General features: G+C 45.4%; 1 gene segment (V, D, J or C); it reads right to left on the reverse strand.

The window, feature by feature from the left end:
* Window positions 1-5,117: 5,117 nt before the first annotated feature.
* LOC310692571 (immunoglobulin heavy constant mu-like) lies at window positions 5,118-7,453 on the reverse strand. The segment is given in 2 exons: window positions 7,111-7,453; window positions 5,118-5,461 (listed from the first exon to the last, which is right to left on the reverse strand).
* Window positions 7,454-21,418: the final 13,965 nt, after the last annotated feature.

The raw sequence follows: 21,418 nt of genomic DNA on the forward strand, positions 1-21,418 counted from the left end.
CTACCCATTGCTCCTCAGCTCCGAACCAGCCACCCTTCACTATCCCTCTCCAAAATCCCAAGACACACACACACACACGTCTAACTGTCACACTCCACCTTCAACAAATCAACGTAAAAACATACCAGCATTCCTTCTCTCCCTTTCCCTTTGTGCACATCTTACTTTATATAGTACAAAAAAATCCCTCCTACAGAACATTTACCAAGTAGTACGTAAAATACAAAGCTGTACGGTTCAGTTACATTGGAAAACACCACAATCGTCTTTACAGTCACTGTGGAAGACATGTTTAAAGGACCAGTAGAAGGGCTTCATCTCCATCTGCCAAGGAAGAGAAGAGGCCAAAAGAGAGATTAGGGCGTTCACACTGGAGAAGGAGCCCTAAATCCAGCCAGCGACTATCCAGCCAGCGACTACTTCTTTGCACCCCATGAGGTGCAGGGAAAGAGTTCCCAGGAAAATGTTTCTAGTCCACTCTTTGGCTAACGTTCTTATAGTCAGGGCCCAACGACTGCTTCTTCAGGAGCATCACAGTGGAGAAGAGCCATTTTACCTGTGGGAAGTAATGAGAGTGGGGATAAAGGAAGACATACAGCAGGAATGAGTACAGAAGAAAAATATGCAAGATCTACTTGTTCTTAGTTCCTTTCCCCTTCCTATCTCCTGCCAGTCACGGTTTGCAAGGTACTGTATTTTTCGCTCTATAAGACGCACCAGACCACAAGATGCACCTAGTTTTTGGAGGAGGAAAACAAGAAAAAAATATTCTGAATCTCAGAAGCCAGAACAGCAAAAGGGATCGCTGCACAGTGAAAGCAGTGATCCCTCTTGCTGTTCTGGCTTATGGAATAGCTGCGCAGCCTGCCTTCGCTCCATAAGACGCACACACATTTCCCCCTACTTTTTAGGAGGGAAAAAGTGAGTCTTATAGAGCAAAAAATACGGTATATTTATGTGTTTATTTACACATAACAACATGTCAAAAGAACAATGAGAAGAGTCTTGCTGGAGCAAGCCTTTAACAACGGAGGCAGAACATATCAATTGCAGTTAGTAGCCACTGATAACCTCATTTCCCATGAATTTGTCTTTTAAAGCCTTCCAAGTTAATGCCCGTCACTACCTCTTGCTGGAGCAAATTCCACATGAAGAACTATGGCCTTTGGGCAATGAACCATAAAACCATTCCTTGCCATCTTTCCCCATCCCATTACCCTTAACTTGTTTTTCCCACCAACAAGTCAAATATTTTAGTGGGATATTGAATGGACTGTTTGACACAGTATACATGTAACGGTATAGGCTCATTCTTCTACAGAACCATCCAGTAATTTACAACTAACAGTACAAACATCTCAGCATTATCCCATTGTCTTTTCTCGTCTTTCTATCCCTGATTTGTTTATGTTGCCTCCCTTCCTCCACCATTTAAATGCAAATGTCGATATATAATATCCCTTCCCCTCTACTCACTTTGAATAGTGTAATGGTGGCACTATAAGAAACACTGAGGAGGAAGAGAACAAAGAAAACGAAGATGGTTCGCCACAGGCGGTCCAGTTCCTCCTCCTTCTCATTGCTATAATCATCCATTGTTGACACAGTCACCTCTGTGAGGAGAGAGAAAGAGACGTCAATCCCTGTATTCACCATAAAACATTCCCAAGCTTCACCCACCACTAATGTCTATACCCTTTGTAATCAACATAGGCTACAGAAATCTCAAAGCTACCTGTTCCCGAAATTTGACTGTAATTGCAGATAGAAATGTATGAAACCTACAGGGTGGGAATTCTATCATAGTGCATTGGTCAGGTAATTCCTGACCTAATGCCAGGCTATGGGTTGCCATTTAAAAATCCACTTTCCCCATTAGATTCTATCTGCTCCCATTTGTTTGCCAAGTCTCCCTTGTCCTTAGTAATATGGCAGGAAGTGGCAGGTATTAGCATGCATGGACACTTCACTTAGAGTTATTCTGACTCATAGGTTCTACTCAGTAGTACCGATGTACTATTCTTATATTTCTTCTTATTCTTACAGTCTAACATGGACTACAAAACCTATAACGCATGAACTGCACATCTGCAAAATCATCTATGGTCTACATAACAATAAATATCATCTAAATTTTGAAATAGAGGCTTGGTGTTAGAGTTTTGGTAACCCAGCCTGTTCACCCCAGGTAATGATTGTGCCTAGTTCTTCAGAGTAACTTCAGCCTCTCTCTCTCCTTATTTTCTGAGGGACATACAGAAAGGCCACACAGTGAGCATCATAGTTGATGGGGGCTTTGAATCCGGTCTTCTAACCACCAAAACCGAACACTAGCCAGTACGCAAAGCAGGCCACCTGTTAACATCAAAGTATGGAGTAACCAGCGAGTAGGTGTGGGTAGGGAGTTGTGTTCATTTCATGTGCAGGTAGCTGAGGCCACAGCATTGCAGCATAATTGGGCCAAGAGTCAAAACAAACAAACAAACAGAATCCTTCCAGTAGCACCTTAGAGCCCAACTAAGTTTGTTATTGGTATGAGCTTTCGTGTGCAAGGTATCTGAAGAAGTGTGCATGCACACAAAAGCTCATACCAATAACAAACTTCGTTGGGCTCTAAGGTGCTACTGGAAGGAATTTTTTTATTTTATTTCAACTACAGCAGACCAACACGGCTACCTACCTATAACTGGGGCAAGAGTGTTTGAGTGGAGATTTGGGCTGCTGGGCCCAAGTGCGCTTAGAAATCCTACCCCCACCCCCAGATTTTTAAGATCACTGCTCAAAATGTCAAGAGATTTTGAGGCAGCTTATCTTTTTGTGTGTATGTGTTTGACTGGGTGGTTCTGAGGTGATCCCAGGCTATCTCTGTGAGGGGGAAAAATACCCCCCCCATTGTATACCTGCGTGTCATGATTGGGTCAAAGTGCCTTCTCTAACATATTATCTCTCACATCCCACCCTCAATGTAAGGCCAGTCCAAAAATATGTCCTGAATATTCAGTGAATTTGATTTTCTCTCATGGCTCCTCATCCATCTGACCTATTCGCCAATCTATCCAAAGCTTGGCTCAGTTTGCTCACCCATCCCAATCAGATTTAGGGTCTAATAATAATAATAATAATAATAATAATAATAATAATAATAATAATAATAATTGCTATCATCATTATCATAATTATTAATTTCACAGATGGGATGCTAACTGTCACTTGGTTTTTTTTTTTTAGTTAACAGCCACTTTGAGGGATAAATTTTGTAAGGACCCAGGTATGTAGTCCTGTGGCTTCCCTGTGGCTGCTCCTTGTCCCTGTTCTCGCATTTAGTCTGGCTCTTACAGATTATTCTTTGCTCTCAGGCAATGCAGGTGTGGTGCATTTTCTTAGTTTCTTCTTCTGCCTCCCTGAGATGAATAATCTGGACAATGTGAGTTGATATGAAGGAAAGCTATATATTGTCGATGGTGAGTGTGCATGACTGTTGCACCAGATGACTGCTGGCTACTTTCTGGCCCTATGACTCCCTTACTCCTGCTCTCTGTTGAACTATCTTTCCCCAGGATGCCTCGCCTGCTCCTGTACTTCCAGCTCCATACAGATATCTCTGTCCTTGTAGCAGAGAACATACCTTGCACAGATGGTAGCCAATGGTAGTCCTACTCAGAGTAGAGCTATTGAAATTAATGGACAAGTGGTAGTCTTATTTATTAATTCCAGTGGGTCTGCTGTGAGTAAGGCTAACATTGGATAGAGCCAATATCTGTAATTAGTACTGTCATTCATGATTTTGTCTCGGTTTCTTTTAAAGGGATTCATGAAAACATTACGTAGAGTTTGAAGAGCTGGAGCTGGTCAGAGTGACCAGCATTAGGCTGAGAAGGAAAGCTGATCAAGACTCAATAAAAGTCAGCTTTTTCATCTTATAAGATATGTCCCAAACAGGAAGACAGAAGAAGAGAAGGGCAACGTAAAATAATTTCCCCCCTATCATCTGCAATGGGCAGAATACATATTCATATCAAGAAGGCAAAATTAGAATATGAGGCTTAGGCCTTGATTTTTTAGGACTGTGGCAAATTTAGAAAGACATTTTGCTCATTTCCCCAGCCTTTTCATTTTTACTCCCTTGGTTTGTGTTTGTGCTTGTGTTTGTGTGTGTGTGTTCCCAAACATGCTCCCATTTCTAAATCTGTTGCTTCTATTTGAGCCACCCAAGCCTTGTTAGCATCTTGGACCTTTTTGACATTCTGGTCCCCTTGCTCTGCTGCTGCTTCAGTTTTGCTTGTTTACACTGTCCTCCACAGCTTCTTTTCCTGCTGTAATATTATCTATCAGCTTCTAATACACAGAACACTGAGTTATAATACGGTTTCTGGGTCTGCAGTGAACTCCACAGCTCTGCCACAATTGACTAGTTTGAACCACTGAGGAACAGAGGCCTGGTGGCAGTTGACCAAAGGATGGAGCTGCTGGTGGTTGTGATGGGAGAGGTTGAGGGGGGATCTGCAACAGAATCTTTGTGGGAGAGGAGGATACATAAATATTCCTCTTCAATGTTATAGCAGCTGTTTTCAGCACCAGACATAAAAAGGAGAGCAGCTTCCTGTGTATGGACATGTACAGAGGGAAGCCAGTGTGGAGCAGATGACAGGATATTGGACTTAAGCCCAGTGGAATTTGACCCAGATTCAAATCACCATTTATCTAGATGAAGTTCACTGGGTGTCTTTGGACCAAATCCCTCTCACTTCTGGCACATAACAGAGGCCTGTTGTGAGCAGTAAAACTTCACATATACTGACACCAGACCTTTGCAACCTCCCCGCTCCCCATGGCATAGCTCTGATAATGGCGAATACATTTTGCTTCCAATATCATGAAGACCCACTTAATAAATCCATTCTCTCCTTGCTTTCCAGAACCCACCCACCCCACGCCAGTCATCGATTCTCCTGCAAGTGACCACAACATGGGATATATCTGAGTTAGTTCTCTTTTATTCAGCCATAGGCCAAACATGCATGCATGCATGGAAGACCTTTACACAGGTTTATCTGACAATGCTAGAGGAAAATCCGGGAGAGGCGGAAGAGGTTACAGTGCCATAGGAGGCATGGCCATCATTTTTTACCCTGGGTTTTCTCCACGGTCCTCTGGGTGAACTTCATAGGGAGGGCTTCGTGGTAAACTATGCAAGTGAAAGGGGTTCCATTGTTCCAGTCAGAGAATGGGATTGTCAGCTTGCTGTAGATGAAGTGGGAGTTGTTGCTCTTTTCCATCATGACTGGCGTGTTGACATGGTGATCTTCAGGCATGGCATTGTTATTCTTCAGCCACTGGATAGAAACTTCTTTTGGGGTGAATCCTGTGACCAGGCAGGTGAGCGTCAGCATTGGTGGCCGAGCACGGATTTCCTCGTTGTGTGGGGAGAAGAGGAAAACCTTGGGAGCCTTTATGTTGCCTTCTTTGGGGGGGGAATGGGGGGGGGGAATGTATGAGAGAAAAGATGTGCCAGCAGTGATTAAGATTAGAACCATTTAGTGGATGCCGCAATACATTCCCAATAATGATCCCAAAAGGCCCGTCATATTATCTGAAACTGCATGAGGATTTCCCCAGAGTCTACCTGTGCTCTTCTTTCTGGTCAGGAAACAGTGCTCTCTCTCCCCCCCCCCCACGGGGGGGGGTATACAAGGGTACACAGTACCAGCACCTTTTGTTTTGTCTTTAAAAAGTATGGGACTTAACTGTAATCACTTAATGGTGAGTAATGGCACTTATTTTTCTAGAAAAAAAGCATTGCTTTTCTCCATGATATACACAGGCACCCTGCTTCTGGGCACAATTCAAAGTGTTGGTGCTGACCTTGATAGCCATAAAGGGCCTCGGCCCAGTATACCTGAAGGAGCGTCTCCACCCCCATTGTTCTGCCCAGACACTGAGGTCCAGCGCCGAGGGCCTTCTGGTGGTTTCCTCCCTGCGAGAAGTGAAGTTGCAAGGGACGGGAGCAGGCAGAGGGCCTTCTTGGTGGTGGCACCCGCCCTGTGGAACGTTCTTCCATCAGATGTCAAGGAAATAAACAACTGTCTTTTAGAAGACATCTGAAGGCAGCCCTGTTTAGGGAAGTTTTTAATGTTTGATGTTTTATTGTGTTTTAATATTCTGTTGGGAGCTACCTCGAGTGGCTGGGGAAACCTGTATGTATGTATGTATGTATGTATGTATGTATGTATGTATGTACAAATAAATAAATGAACAGCTCTGCCTTCTCTGGTGGCATTCACATTCATAAATAGCACAGCAAACAAAGTTTTAGAAATTAATCTATCCATATTGCAATTCCCGTTACAATTTGAATGTCATGGCTTCTCCCCAAGAGAATCCTGGGGCTTGTGGTTTGGACAGGAGTGCTGATTATTATCTGCCAAATGGCTTGAAAAACAGTTTCAAGTACAGTAGACAGAGTAAATCCTCAGTGACAACATTAACAAGCTAGAATGCATTTAGCTGAAGCTCTTGTGCATGTGGACCTGGGTAGGTCCACATGGGTTGGGCTTCTTCGAGCTGGATGAATACATAAGGTACCAAACCAAGATAGCAGAGATTTTACACAGTCTACTTTCTCTTAACAGATATACACAGGGGGCCCATAACACAGAGAATCCCAGTCTTTCCTGAGAAGGTATTGGTATGCTCAAGTTCCCACATTGTTCTTTCCAGGTACCTCCTTAAATGTATGGATTAGGCCACCAGGGCAAGGATAATGAACTGCCCTCAACAGAACTGGCTCAATCCTTCATCTACCTATCAATAGATTCAGGGGTTAGAAGGATCCTTAGCTGGAGATGGAAATAGTCCCAGTGTTGCCTTCTGATAAAAAGCATGCATTGCAGGTTTCTCAAGCACCATAAAAACCTGTGAGCAGAGACAAGTGTAGAATGATTGTGCAAACCTGCACAATAGCCCCACCAGACTGTGTGAGATTGCAAAGTGTGTCCGCAGTGTAAATCACAGATAAGCCAAGTGGTGCTGGGTGTTTAAGTATTCTCTTTCCTGCTGGAACACAAGGACACCAACCCCATGATGGGAGACCAACTCTGTTTCCCCCCTTACCTGTTGTCTTGGCAATGGTCTTAGTGATGGGAACAGTCAAGCCTGGATATTCCACGTTGCAGGTGAATACCTCACCCTGCAGCCACGTTGTGACAGGGAGCGAGCTGGTCGCGGTGTACTTTCCATTAAGCTCTTCTTTCACTTCCAATAAACCTGGGCTCACAGGTCCTGAATCTGCCCGTGACCAGGTGACTTTCAGCCCATCTGCATTTTTCAGATTTTCCACCACACAGGTGAGCGTAGGGTCTCTGTTTATGTACAAGTCTTTTGCGGTTGGGGGCATGGTTCGTACGCTAATGCCAGTGGAGGGGCAATCAGTATTATCTGCGGATACAAACGTCATGTTACTTCTCCAACCACCCCTCCCTTCCCTGCTGTTTTAGGGGCTTGCATGCATCCTGTTAAGAAGGGCATTCCTTGCTGCAGAGTAAAAGGAATCAATAACTCCACACCTGGTACATGTATTAAAGGAAAGAAGCTGGCATTTGGTGCCCTTGGGTGTCCGAGAATCAATAAAAGCTCCATATTCCATTGTCAGTAACCAAGCAAAAAATAAAATAAAAATAGTTCCCTGTCACCCTCCATATTCCATTGTGAATAATGAGCAGGAACAAACAGTTCCCTATCACCCTCTTCTACAACATCAGCTTCTGCTATCAAGACTACATTGTTCTATCCAGGAGAAGGTGTACACCACTGAGTCAAACTACATGTTGTAGAGGAAGGAAAATGTCCTCTGACCCCAACCCCATCCCCTGGAGAGGATAGCATATTTGCCAAGACTTTTCATGGACATCTGGGGCACTCTGATGTCCACTGCACTATGTCTTCCCCGAGTCCTGCTTCCAGTAGAAATGGAAAATAACTACTCTGCCATCAAGGTCATGTGTACATTGCAGTCAATGGGAAAAGGTTTAATTCAATGGGCCATAATAGAAAGCAGAGCATATGTATGTATGTACACTGTGTATGTGTATACGGTGTGTATATATGTATACGTATACGTACATGCACACACACACACACACACACACACACACAGACACACAGTGGTACCTCGGTTTAAGAGGACTCCCATGTAAGTTCCACCCTCTATTGTGCGGGCAGGGCGGTCCCACCCTACCTGGTCAACTCCCCAGGCAATGCCCCCCCCCGCTGGGATTGGTTAACTGTCTGAGGTTAGGTGGGAACCTCCAGGTATCCAGCGTGGGAGGGGGCAAAGCCAGGTTGTATTTTAGGGAGCTGTGTAGGATCGGGGGGCTGCTGCGTGCGACCACTCAAAAAAACGCTCCCCATTTGATGTGGGGAGCAGTGATTACGAATGATTTGGTTTATGAACTCCGCAAAACCTGAAGTAGTGTCCCGTTTTGAGAACTTTACCTTGGTCTAAGAACGGAAGCCGAACGGTGGAAGGGCACCGGTGGTGGGAGGCATGATTAGGCGAAGTGTTCCTCGGTTTAAGAACGGTTTCGGTTTAAGAACAGACCTCTGGAACAGATTAAGTTCTCAAACTGAGGTACCAGTGTGTGTGTGTGTGTGTGTATGAATTAGGAAGGACACTATCTTGAAAGGCTTAGCACTTGAGAGGACCCTCAGTAACCTCGAAGCAGTTGTCCTCCTCACCCCTGCACTTTAGTCCATGCCCACCAAAACAGAGGAAAACACAAGTGCCAGCTCAGTCAACCTTTCCTACCTTCACATTTCTTGGCTTTGCTTTTCACTTTGGTTTGGCTTGCTTCGTGGAACACCTGGCAGTAGTAGGTATTCCCAGCCTGCCAGTCTTCTTTGCTAACATTGACTGTGCTTGTGGTACTGAAGGTGTATCCGTGGGCATCCTTCCTGGGTGGTGCTGTGACCGAGGATAGCAACCCAGGTTGCCCACCCACTAGCCATTCTATCGTCACCCTGCTGGGGTAGAAGCTGGAGATAATGCAGAGCAGCTCAATGGTGGCATGCCTGGGATCACAGGAGGAATGGAGCAGACGGACTTCTGGGACCACTGCTGGTTTCGCAAGAGAGTCTGGAGGGGTATAAGTTATGGGAAGGCAGGGATGGGTTAACTTGTCAATTTTAATTTCTCTAAATTTCGCTCCCCCCCCCATTCTCCATATCTGTATGCAAATATTTCTAAAATAAGTACTTATGAAAATTCATCTGCATTTTAATCTAATTTTTTCCTAACATGCTGTCTTTACATACAATCTTGCCTAATATAAACATTTTTGCTAAGCAGTGCTCCTGATATAATGCTTTTTTATATGTTATTTATACTAATATATCCATTTTTGTGCACATCTTTCCCTAGTAGATGCATTTTTGTACACACTACTTGGCTGGAGAACTGCTTTGCAAAATTCGGATAAGTGTGAATTTGAAAGATGGCTGTGTTTTCATTTAAGTTTCTTCGTGAATTAGGTTGATTCATATTTAAATCTTAACTGAACTGATATTCTCTCCCATCCACATGTGAGGGGAATTAATATCATTTGTCTGTGATCTATCCCCCTTCCCCATGTCTTAGTGAGCTTCATTTTGCCACCTATTTCCCTCTCCATGTAAGCTTTGAGGTCTAAATGGCTACTAGTTCATCTGCAATTTGCCTCTTTTGGTTCTCCTGTTATCATCCTCCCCACCTTTTGACATGCTGATCCCAAAGTTATGAACAGCCTCACCTTCTCATCAAGGCACTTTCCCCCCACTCCGTATCCCTTTTCAAAGCTTGCCTCCCCCCTGTAGCTATCATGCTTTGCCTTGGCACAGGGTGATCAATCCTAACCATTCCTTCCAACATTACAAGTGAGTGGGCCGTAGGAACAGCCAACCACGCCAGAACTTAAGTCATTTCACTGGTTCTGCAGGTTGACAACTCATATAATTAATTAAAATGAGGGGTCATGAATGCCATTCACATGTGTGTGTATGTTTTGTGTTTTGGTAAAATTGCTCCAAAGAAGAATGATCTATAAATGGCCACAAATCCCTCTAAATTAATCTAACCTTGAAATGTATTCCAAAAAGTTGCTGCTCCAACTTGCCGCTGACAACTGAAATCTGAAATGGTACAACCTGACTTTTTCTTATACCATTGTTGGTACTGAATGGAGGATTCCAAACTCGTTCTTTCCACTCCAACCCCTATATTTCATTTGTAAGCCTTGTTGGGCAAAGTTACAGATAGGTAGCCGTGTTGGTCTGCCATAGTCAAAATAAAAAAATTCCTTCCAGTAGCACCTTAAAGACCAACTAAGTTAGTTCTTGGTATGAGCTTTCGTGTGCATGCACACTTCTTCAAATACCTGCGGCTCAATGTGGTGCCTTCCATGGTTCCAGTTACAGATAGGTAGCCGTGTTGGTCTGCCATAGCCAAAATAAAAAAATTCCTTCCAGTAGCACCTTTCAGATACCATCTGAAGAAGTGTGCATGCACACGAAAGCTCATACCAAGAACTAACTTAGTTGGTCTTTAAGGTGCTACTGGAAGGAATTTTTTTATTTTGTTGGGCAAAGACATTTTTCTTTCTGTTGGTGCCTGCCATGCTTAATGTGCCTTGAAATGAGACAATAATACTACCCAAAAATATTGCATCTATTGCCCCTCTCTCTCCACCCAAGTAATTTACTTTATTTTCTTCAACTGCATTGACTGCCCATTTGAGAGTTAAGAAGCAAGCAGATAACAAAGGCCCAGCCAGACTCACGCTCAATGTCTTTGTTGGCTGTGAAGCCGGTAGCTGCATGTGTGACATTGCATTCGAACTTCTCTGATTCCCAGGTGCTGGTTGGGATGGTGAGCTGGCTGGTGAGAGTGTAGTGGCCACTGGATGAATCCAATAGTGCAGGGAAGGTCTGGATGCCGCTGGAGATGGCTCCCGAATTCCACTGTACTGCGACCGGTTCAGGAAAGTAGCCAGAGACCAGACAACCTATGGAGACCAGGGAGGCGGTAGAGGAGTCTTGGCTACAGGGAGGCAATGGGAAGACCATCGGGGCTGTGGCACTTGCTGTAATTAAAGAGAGAAAAAGACATGTTGAAGATATGCTGTCCAGCAAATGTGTGTTCCATGGGCTGAGTGTGGGTTACACGATATCATTGTCTCATTCCTGCCCTCATCACAACATAGTAAGTGGTAATAAGTGTCTCTAGCACCACATCCATGCCAACCCAAAAATGGAAAGTGTAGTGCTGGTGGTCAACAGAAGAGATTTAAAGACTCTCTCAAGGCAAATCTAAAAAAATGTAGTGTAAACAATGACAACTGGGAAACACTGGCCTGTGAGTGCTCCAACTGGAGAACAGCCTTTACTAAAGGTGTCATGGGCTTTGAAGATGCTTGAAGTCAGGACGAAAGGGAGAAATGTGCTAAGAGGAAGGCACACTTGGCAAACCCTCACCATGATCATTTCCTGCCTGGAAACCTATGTCCCCACTGTGGAAGGATGTATGGATCCAGAACTGGCCCCTACAGTCACTTATGGGTCCACTGTTAAAACTGGGTTTATGGAAGACAATCTTACTCGGCTACAAGTGATTGCCAAAGAAGTACAAGAAGAAATGTTCGGACCTGTGCAGAGCTTGTCTGTTGCCCCAGGTGCGATTCTTCTTAGAATTAAGTTATGAACTCAAACAAAAAAAGGTGGTACCTGTGAGGGTCTCCCAGATAGCTTAACCCTCCAAGGCCTGGAGTGAGTGTTAGTTTCCATAGGCAATAGTTGTCCTGGAGTTCTCTACCATTTATGGCTAATTTTAAAGTGTTTTCCCTTACGCAAATTGACAGTGACTTCTCTGGTTGGGAAAACCATAGATTTGTACATTTCACTTCATCACTCTGCTCACCCATATGTATCTCCTAGACTGCTTTCAGTCCAATAAGGAGGCCTGTCACTATTTCTATTAAGATTTTATTGATACTAGAAGCGAATCCTTTGCTCTTGGAGCCAGTGCTAAAAGTCAGAGCCTTAAACCCCCATAAGGGGGCTGGTTGCCTCTATCACAAACATTATTGAGGCAGCACATTTACTTGAAAGACACTGGGACATGCTCAAGTTCATCCATAAAGGTAAAGGTAAAGTACCCCTGGACGGTTAGGTGCAGTCAAAGGCAACTATGGGGTTGTGACGCTCACCTCGCTTTCAGGCTCTGGGAGCTGGCATTTGTCCACAGACAGCTTTCTGGGTTATGTGACCAGCATGACTAAACCGCATCTGGTGCAACAGAACGCCATAATGGAAACCAGAGTACACAGAAACGCCGTTTACCTTCCCGCTGCAGTGGTACCTATTTATCTACTTGCGTTGGTGTGCTTTCGAACTGCTAGGTTGGCAGGAGATGGGACCGAGCAACGGGAGCTCACCCCGTTGCGGGGATTCAAACCATCGACCTTCTGATCGGCAAGCCCAAGAGGCTCAGTGGTTTAGACCACAGTGCCACCTGCATCCCTCAGTTCATCCATAGTTCTGCTATTGCCAACAAGTTCCAAACCTACTGGGCATGAAGAACGCTGCTTAATTGATCTGGCCGTTTGTTTGAGAGAGGGGAGGTATCTATTGCACCAAAGCAACAGTTTCAAACTTATTTTCTTAACCACGAGAGCTAGAAACTTTCTTGAAAACACTGAAAGCTTAGGATGCTGAATTATTTGCAGAATACAAACAGCCCCGTTTAGCACCCACCAGCTGGCTGATTCTTTCCAAATTTGCCAAATGCTGTCCTTGAGCTGCATCAGTGAATTCCACATCAATTTTTTGGGGCTTCAAGTTCTTAATGTATAACCAAACCAGATACAATTTCATTTTGAATTCTACATTTATTTATTTAAAAAAAGTTGTGGGGGGATCTTACATCCATGAAAAGGGGGATTTGTAGTTTATGGAAAGCAGTAAGAAGGAAGCGTGTGGCTTTTGCCTAGTTTTCACTAGTGGCAAAACTGTGTCTGCCTATGCCTAAAGGAAATGATGTCAGGGAGGAAAAATTCTAGCAGCAGGGTGGGGAACATTTGTAACCCAAGGGTCTCATTCCATCATGAGCAATGTTCTGGGGGCACATGCTAACTGGAGTCATGTTCAAAGTCACAAGCAGCAAAGATGAGCAGAGCAAAAGATGGAACTCTTACTTCTGCACTTTCTAGCTGCAGAAAATTCAGAGGATTCTGTGCACACATAGATTCCCCCATCCAAGTTAAGCAAGAACCAGTATCACAGTTCAAGGACACTTCCCAACCAGGCAAAAAACACTCAAGGAATGGGATGTGGTAAGTCTGAGGAGGGTTGTAAAAGCTGGACGGAAAGAATGGAGGGGCAAATTTGTTCCCTAAGCATGAGGTGCCCCATTTCCCCCTGGTTCACTAGTTGAACAACAACAGTGCTTTTTACAAATAATGCAGGTTGGAAAAAATGAAGGCATATCAGCCATGTGTTATCTCTGAGACCTAGGTCTACTACCTCTGTGGGAACAAGGTCTTGCTGTCCGCTAGAAGATGCAGAGCCTTAGGCCAAGAGGGTGCTGCTGGACGTCTGTCCCATGAGAAAAACTTCAGGTTTCTCAACAGCTTGCAAATTGTAGACACATAGCCAGTTCCTTTCCCCGCAGAGGTGTCACTCAGAAAGTTAGGAGGGGAAGCTTTTCCTGCCATGATGGGGAAAAACTTTAACTGCTTAGATACCTTGTTTCAGGAGTAAGACCAAGGAAACAGCCGTGTCTCTCTGGTGGCTGACTCAACAGGCAGCATACATAATAAAACGGACTATGCAACAACTCAGTAAAATGATAACATCAAGAAAAGACAACCCAGCAGTAGATAAAATCTAGGCATAAAATGGGACTGCCCAGCAATCTTTAAAAGCCAAGAAGGTGCAAATATTGTGAGAAATCCTGAGTCCAACAACATGTTCTCAAATGCTGAATGTGAGCGACATCAGCATGTGTGAGTGTTAAAGATGAGGTGTGTGAGAGATGTTTAGAGGTCTTGGGGATGCTGCTGAGCAAAAGCAACTCATAATTAAGACAGTTTCAACAAGGCCCATCCCAAAGGCAGGGACAGTGCTTTGCCAGAGACTAGTTCCAGAAAAGAGGAACCATTCCTGTTAAATAGTGACAACTGCCAAACATGTCCTTCTCTAGCTACAAGACCTGGGATGCCTTTTAGTCGCATGGAACTTCCCTTCTGACCTTGCACAGGCCCCCTCTCCAGTCACCCACATCTTCTCTACTTCCCCTCCTCAGCCAGAGCTGATGGCCAAACCTAGGAATCCAGCACATGCTGACTCCAGCTTGCAACCACTGGAAACCACTCTCCTAATGTGGGGAGTTCATGTTTTAAGCTGTTATGCTCCTCTCTCCTCCCCCAGAAGCAGGAGCTTCCTCAGGGCTGCCATTCTCAGGTGCACCAGATACCACATTCCTTGTTCTCTAAACCACTCAACTATCCTACTCTTCTATGGCTGGGTACTCACCTCTGTCCTAACCAGCTTGGCCCCACTCATCTGTTGCAACCCACTCCAGAGAGAACCCAGGGCTCCTGTCTACTTCAGCCCTTGCAGCCTAGCAAACCTTAGGGGTCTTTTTGCCCCAAAGAACACTTTCTGAGCAGGGAGTAGAATTTAGGCTCCTCAAAGCCGCTTGCTTCCTAACCGTCTTGTTCCTTGGCTGAGCTTGAAGTTCCGGGTCTCAAGAGATGAAGGCCTAAAGCTACACATTACAGCTCGGGCATCGGACAGGCATTCAAGTAGCCCACTGGCTCCCCACCCCACCCTTCCCCACAGCCCCGTCAGCTTCTCATATGGCTTCCCTGAAGCCAGACCCTGAGCTGAGAGCCAAGCTAAGGTAGCCTACTTGATCCAAGACAGCTTCCTTAAAGCCTACTATTGGGGGATCTCCAGGCTGAGATTCATGCCTGGAGCAGATCCAGCCCCCATGAAGCCTGTTACTCATTTGAATGCTCAGGAATTTCCCAGTTGAGCATCAGGCTTGGATCAGACTTTCAGAAAGCACTTCCTGCTGTCTACCAGCTTTCTACATCTGAAGGGTCAGGAACCTCCTAGCCCTCAGCCAGCCCCTGCCCCCTGGTCGCTCCCTTTCGGCTTCTTGCAGCCTGCTGTGGCTCAGGAAGGTTATGGGTCTCTCAGTTTGACACTGGACTTGGCACAGGCTTTAAGATACTTCCTTGCTCCTGGAGCCTGTTGTGGATCTGGGAGGCCAAAAGCACCATAGATGAGCGCCAGGCATGGGGACAGGCTTTCAGGCAGCTCCTCTGCTCCCTGCCAGGCTGGAGCCTCCTGCTCATCTGGGTGGTGGTGGTCAGAAATCTGCCAGCTAAGCATCTGAGTGGACTTTCAGTCACCTTCCTTGCCAAATGAAGCCTAACATTCTTCTGGGAGGTTTGGGAGACTCCCAGCTAACTCCCAGGTTAGAGCAAGCTCTTCAGGCAGCCCCTTGTTCCCTGCCATCTCCCCTGAAGTTTGCTGAATGATAGTACCTCCCAGCTGAGCACCAGGCTAATGGCAGACACCCAGAGAGCTTGCCGACTGCTTCCCACTAGCTTATGTGAAGTCTTACATTGATTTGAGTTAGCAAGAATCTTCCAGCTGTGTGTTAGGCTTTGGGCAGGCTTCCAGGCAGCCTCCCACCTTGCTGCTCCCTGCTAGCTGGTTTTTGTGAAGCCTAACACACAGTTGGGTGGTCAGAAATCTCCTAGTCAGTCACTAGGCTTAGGGCAGCCATCCAGGCAGTCTCCCCTCTCAGCTGCTGCCCACCAGCTTTTGTAAATTCTGATGCTCAGCTGAATAGTCAAAAGTCTCCCAGCTGAGCTTGGGACAGGCATCTAGGCTGCCCCCTCTCCTGGATGCTCCCTGCCAGCTTTTGTGAATGATAGCACTCGGGTGGGTTGTCACATACCTTCCAGTTGTGCACCAGGCATCAGGAAACCCCACTGGCTGTTTCCTACCAGCTTTTGTGACTCCGAACACTCAGCTAGGTAGGCAAGAAACTCCTAGCTGAGCATCATGCTTGGGGCAGGCATTTTGTCAGCCCACCCAGCTGCTTCCCACAAGCTTTTCTGAAGTGTCACTCAAATGTGGGTGGTCAAGAATCTCCCAGCTGAGCACCAGCTGCTCCCCAGCACCTGCAGAAGCTTTACACTGTGGGCTGGCTTCGGCCTTCCTATGTGTGCCAAGATCAGCTTCCTTGAAGTAGGTATTGGAAGAATCTCCCAGCTGAAGATCAGGTGGGACAGAGCTCCAGTCCCCCACCCCCGGTCCATTTATTCGCACCTGCTGCTTCAACATGATGCCTGGAGTTTATCAGTTGAGCGTCAGGTGGATTTTATAGCACTCCCTTGCACCTGTCCACCTTGTTTGAATCCTAGTGCTCAGCTGCAAACCAGGAACCTCCCAGCTGAGTATCAGGCTTGGGACAAGCTTTCAAGTAGCTCCCCTGCTCCCTGCGAGGCTGAAGCCTGCTGCTCATCAAGGAGTGGGGGCAGTGGCAGAAACCTCCCAGCTAAGCATCTGGCTGGAGTAGACTTTCAACCACCCTCCTCCTTGCCAGATGAAGCTTAATCTGAAAGTCAGGAAACTCCCAGCTAGGCATTAGGTTAAAGCAGGCTATCACGCAGCCTCTTGGTCCCCACCAGCCCAATCAGCCTGCTGATTGTCTGATAAGCCAAGTATCACACAGTTGAGCATCTGGCTTTTCCCATGCATCTACATAGCCCTCCCCAACTTCTCAGCTGCTCCCCCCCGCCGGCTTATGTGAACAGCTAGGTGGTCAAGAACCTCGTATCAGGCTTGGGGCAGCCATCTGGGCAGCCCACCCACCTGGCAGCACCTGACTAGCTTTTGTGAAGCCTAACTCTCACCTGGGTGGTCAAGAATCCCCCAGTTGAGCACCGGGCTTGGAGCAGGCCTCCAGGCACCCGCCCAGCAATTGCAAAACCTTACACATAGCCCTGCTTCTCAACTGCTTCCTCCACCAGCTTATGGGAAGACCAACATCTAGGTAGGTAGCAAAAAATCTCCCAACTGAGCATGCGGCTTGGGACAGCCATCCAGGCATTCCCCTCCCCACCAGCTTTTGTGAATTATACCACTTGGGTGGGTTGTCAAATACTTGTGCCTAAAGCTTGCTGCCGGCATCAGGAAACCTCTGAAGCTGCTCCCTACAGATTTCATGGCTCCTAGCACACAGCTAAGTAGTCAAGAATCTTCTAGCTGAGCATTGGGCTTGGGGCAAGCATTTTGGCAGTCCACCCACCCAGCTGCTCCCCTCAGCCTTTGTGAAGCCTAGCTCACACTTCGGTGGTCAAGAATCCCCCAACTGAACATCAGGCTTGGGGCAGCCCTCAAGGCAGATCCATTGGCAGCTCCCAAGCACCTATAACACCTTGCATTCAGGGCTGGCTTCAACCTTCCTCTGCTCCAGGATTAGCTTCCTTGAATCCTAATACTGAACTAGGTATTGAATTGTACAGCTGTGCATCAGGTGGGGCATAGCTCCAGTCCCCCCCCCTTCCAGGGTTCATGAAGTATACTGCTCCTGTATGAAGCTAGGCGTCTTACAGCTGACATGGATTTTATAGCACTCCCTTGCACTTGTCCAGCTTGTTGCAAGCCCTAGTGCTCAGCTGGGTCCTTGCCATTTCCCAGCTGGGACAGTTTTTTGGGTAGCTCCCTTCCTCCCCACCAGCTTCCCATAAGCCTTGCACCCCTTCAAGAGAGCAGGAATCATTAGGCTTGGAGTAAGCTTTCAGATACCTTCCCTGGCCCACTAGTTTAAAGCCTGCTGCTGAACTGTGAGGTGAGGAATTTCACAGCTGATCATCTGACTTTCAGTCTCCTCCTTCCACCCAGCCAATTCCCTGGAAGCCAAATGTTCATTGGGAATTTGGGAAACTCCTAGCATTTGAGCAAGCTTTCAAGTAGCCCATCCCACCTCTTTGAAGCTCAACATTCCTCTGGGAGCTGAGGAGTTTCCCAGTAGACCATGAGGCTTCAGCCAGACTCTCAGGTAGCCCCCTTGCCCTCCTCCAGCTTCCTAGCATAAACCATAGCTTGGATGCAAGAAGCGGCTTGGCAGGTAACCCAGCTTGGATCTAGCTGAGTAACAAGCCTGGGAGAAGTTAGCAAGGAGCCCTGGGGCTTTTTTCACCTACCTTCTTAAGGCTTCTCTGTTGACTGAGTGGTGGGAAGCCTCTGAGCTGAATGTGGCACTTGGGGAAGGTTCATGTGCCCATGTTGAGCTCAGTATTGCCTACAGTATTGCCTGGCAGTCCTCCTTGCCTCATGAGCAGCAGCTCCAAGCTCTTTCTACTCCCGTTTCCCTTACATAAAGATGCTCAGTTGCGGTAGATAGTCCCTTTCTATACAAACGTAACAGAGTCCCATAATTTCTAAATATTATTTTTTGTTGTTTAAGATGTAATTCATAATCCATTGACACCTTTGCTACAGAACCTAAAACACTCTCCAACTGTCTAGGTAAATATAGGAATCTCCAATTCTTAATTCCATTCTTTTATCAGAGTCTGCATATCAAATTGATTCATTGATACCAAATTTCTATAAAAAAATAGTAACCAGCTTTTTGGTCTCAAAGGATTTAACCAATTGTTCTAATATTTCTGGTGTCTTCTATGCTGGTCCAAACAGGGTTATTAACAAATGCTGCCATTGCAGATACTTTAGGCCACCTCTGGAAAGTGGTAAGTATCTTTTAACACAGCATATGTATGAAAGTAATCTTATTCAATTGGTCCAGAGTCAATGTACCTGCATCCACCCGACCTTCCATACTATAACTCCCCTGCCCCCCAACGTAAAGAACAAACCCTCTTCTGAACTCACCGATCCCAAGGTTGGAGATGATTGAAGCAACCAGACCTCTGTTGGATGACCCACAGTCTGTTTCTGTTGGGGAGTCATTTCCGCCGCAATGAGGCCTTCAGAGTTCCCCCCAAGTTCTTAAGAAGTCCCTTTAAAAAGAACACTGACATCCTGAGAGCTGGCGTGAAGGTGTGAAAATAATAATAATCAGAAATGAGGTCCAGGGGATATATTTGGGAGCCAATCACTTCCTCTTTTTTATCACCTGGTTTAACACCTTTTCAAAACCCAAAAGTTCCATTGCTCAGAAAAACAAGGCTATATGAAGTACCGGAATTGGGCTGAATTTGGCCTGCAAAAACCTCAAGCCACTTGTTTTTCTCTTACCTATGCACACATTAATTAATTAGTTGATTAAACTTAACAGTGTTAGTTTGGTTTTTGTCCAGGGGCAATCAAGGCGATGTATAATACCAAGGGAAGGTAAAGATACACAGGATTCCAAAGTATTAAACAAGCAGTATACCTGGTAGATGGCCTAGTATACCTGAAGGAGAGTCTCCACCCTGATCATTCAGCCTGCACACTGATGTCCAGCTCTGAGGGCCTTCTGACGCTTCCCTCCCTGTGAGAAGTGAGGTTACAGGGAACCAGGCAGAGGGCCTTCTCGGTAGTGGCACCGGCCCTGTGGAACGCCCTCCCGTCAGATATCAAAGAAATAAACAACTATCTGACTTTTAGAAGATATCTGAAGGCAGCCCTGTTTAGGGAAGTTTTTAATGTTTGCTATTTTATCGCTTTTTTATTCTGTTGGGAGCCACCCAGAGTGGCTGGGGAAACCCAGCCAGATGGGTGGGGTATAAATAAATTAATAATAAAAATACTACTACTACTACAATTCTGCAGGTAGCCAGACCTCCAGTAACTTGCCTTGTTCCTCTTTCTCACCAGTGAGTTGAAAATCCCACTGAATCAGTAAGGATAGGGTTGCATGGTCAATTTTGGTGAACTTAGTGAGGTATGACATTGTTGTAAGTGGAATTATTTCCAGCTATAAGGATGGCATTGTCCAAGCTTGAGTTCCATTCTAGGCCTCACCCTCATTTAGTAACCATTTTTGTATCACACTTCATTCCCACTGATGGTTTCCAATTCTTACTTGGGATAGATTAAATTTTGAGGGCAATACGTCTATAATCTATGGTTGATATTCAATGACATCCACCTGCTTATGAAACGTAAGACTGCTTGTGCAACAGGACCTCTCTGGTTCCTCTTCTCCTGCCACCAGTCCCAACATGCCCTCTAAAATCTCCTCTGGAGAGTCCCTCAACCTTAAAGAACATATTTTGGGGCATATTGAAAGCTGCAGCGGGAAGGAGAAGACCTGTTGTGTGGCCAGGTGTCTGCTTGCATCCTGCCTTTCAATCGATAGAAAAATATACAAGGCAGTATGCCGTATTTTATAAATCATCATCACCATTTATAAACGTAATAGCAAAATGACACATAAAACTCCCATCAGCAGAGGGAATGTAGGATGCTGCCTTATTTAGCTCAATAATGCCCACACTGACTGGCAGTGACGCTCCAGGGTCTGACTGGCAGGGGTTTCTCTCAGCCCTTCCTCAGGATACCAGGGATTGAAAAAAGCAGCCTGGCATCTGCTGTTGCATGTGCAAGCCGTAGCCAAATTACCGGTACACATATCATGCAGAGAAAACTAAACTCCACTGGGAGTATTTCAGGGATTCCTTAAGCCAATGAATTGAAAACTGGGAGAAAGGAGAAGAAATTATACTTTGAGAAGCCTGATGAAACCAGAAAAAAGGACAAACCCACCCTGTAGTTTCAGGCAGTAGGGTAATTCCAAGCCATCCTATAGGGGAAGCCCTAAAACTTCTCATAAGGTAATCTCTCTCTCTCTCTCTCTCTCTCTCTCTCTCTCTCTCTCTCTCTCTCTCTCCAGTGTTTTTTTCTAGGGGGACTCAGGGGTACGCATACCCCTGAACATTTTGTGAATCTTTGTACTTTTGTCCATTTACTGTATTTATTTTAAGCATAGATAGATGCTTAAAAGCTCCATGTTTTCTATTTATTTATTTATTGGTTTTCACATATTACATTACAATCCAGATGTACCAAAGCCAACACCATTTCCTCCCCATCCCCCCATACATTTACATTTATATTTCCTCAATCCATCATATTATTCTTTTCTCCTTCCTCCCACTTCCCTCTGCCCCCACTCGATTTCTTCCACATTATACAATTTACAATAATCTTGCATTCTACAATCTTCTCAAATCATCTATATATTCTTATTATCTTTCCTTACTATTTTTTCTTCCATCCAGCACTTCACATTTTAATCTAGGCATACTAGCATATCTTTTTTTGAGCAACATTTTGCCATATATTTATCAAAACATTTCCACTTCTTTTTTAATTTTTGATTTGACTGATTTCTTATTATAGCAGTTAATTTTGCCAA

Source organism: Podarcis liolepis (genome assembly GCF_965112155.1).
Source record: "Podarcis liolepis genome assembly, chromosome: 13".
In the NCBI taxonomy this organism is placed as follows: Eukaryota; Metazoa; Chordata; class Lepidosauria; order Squamata; family Lacertidae; genus Podarcis; species Podarcis liolepis.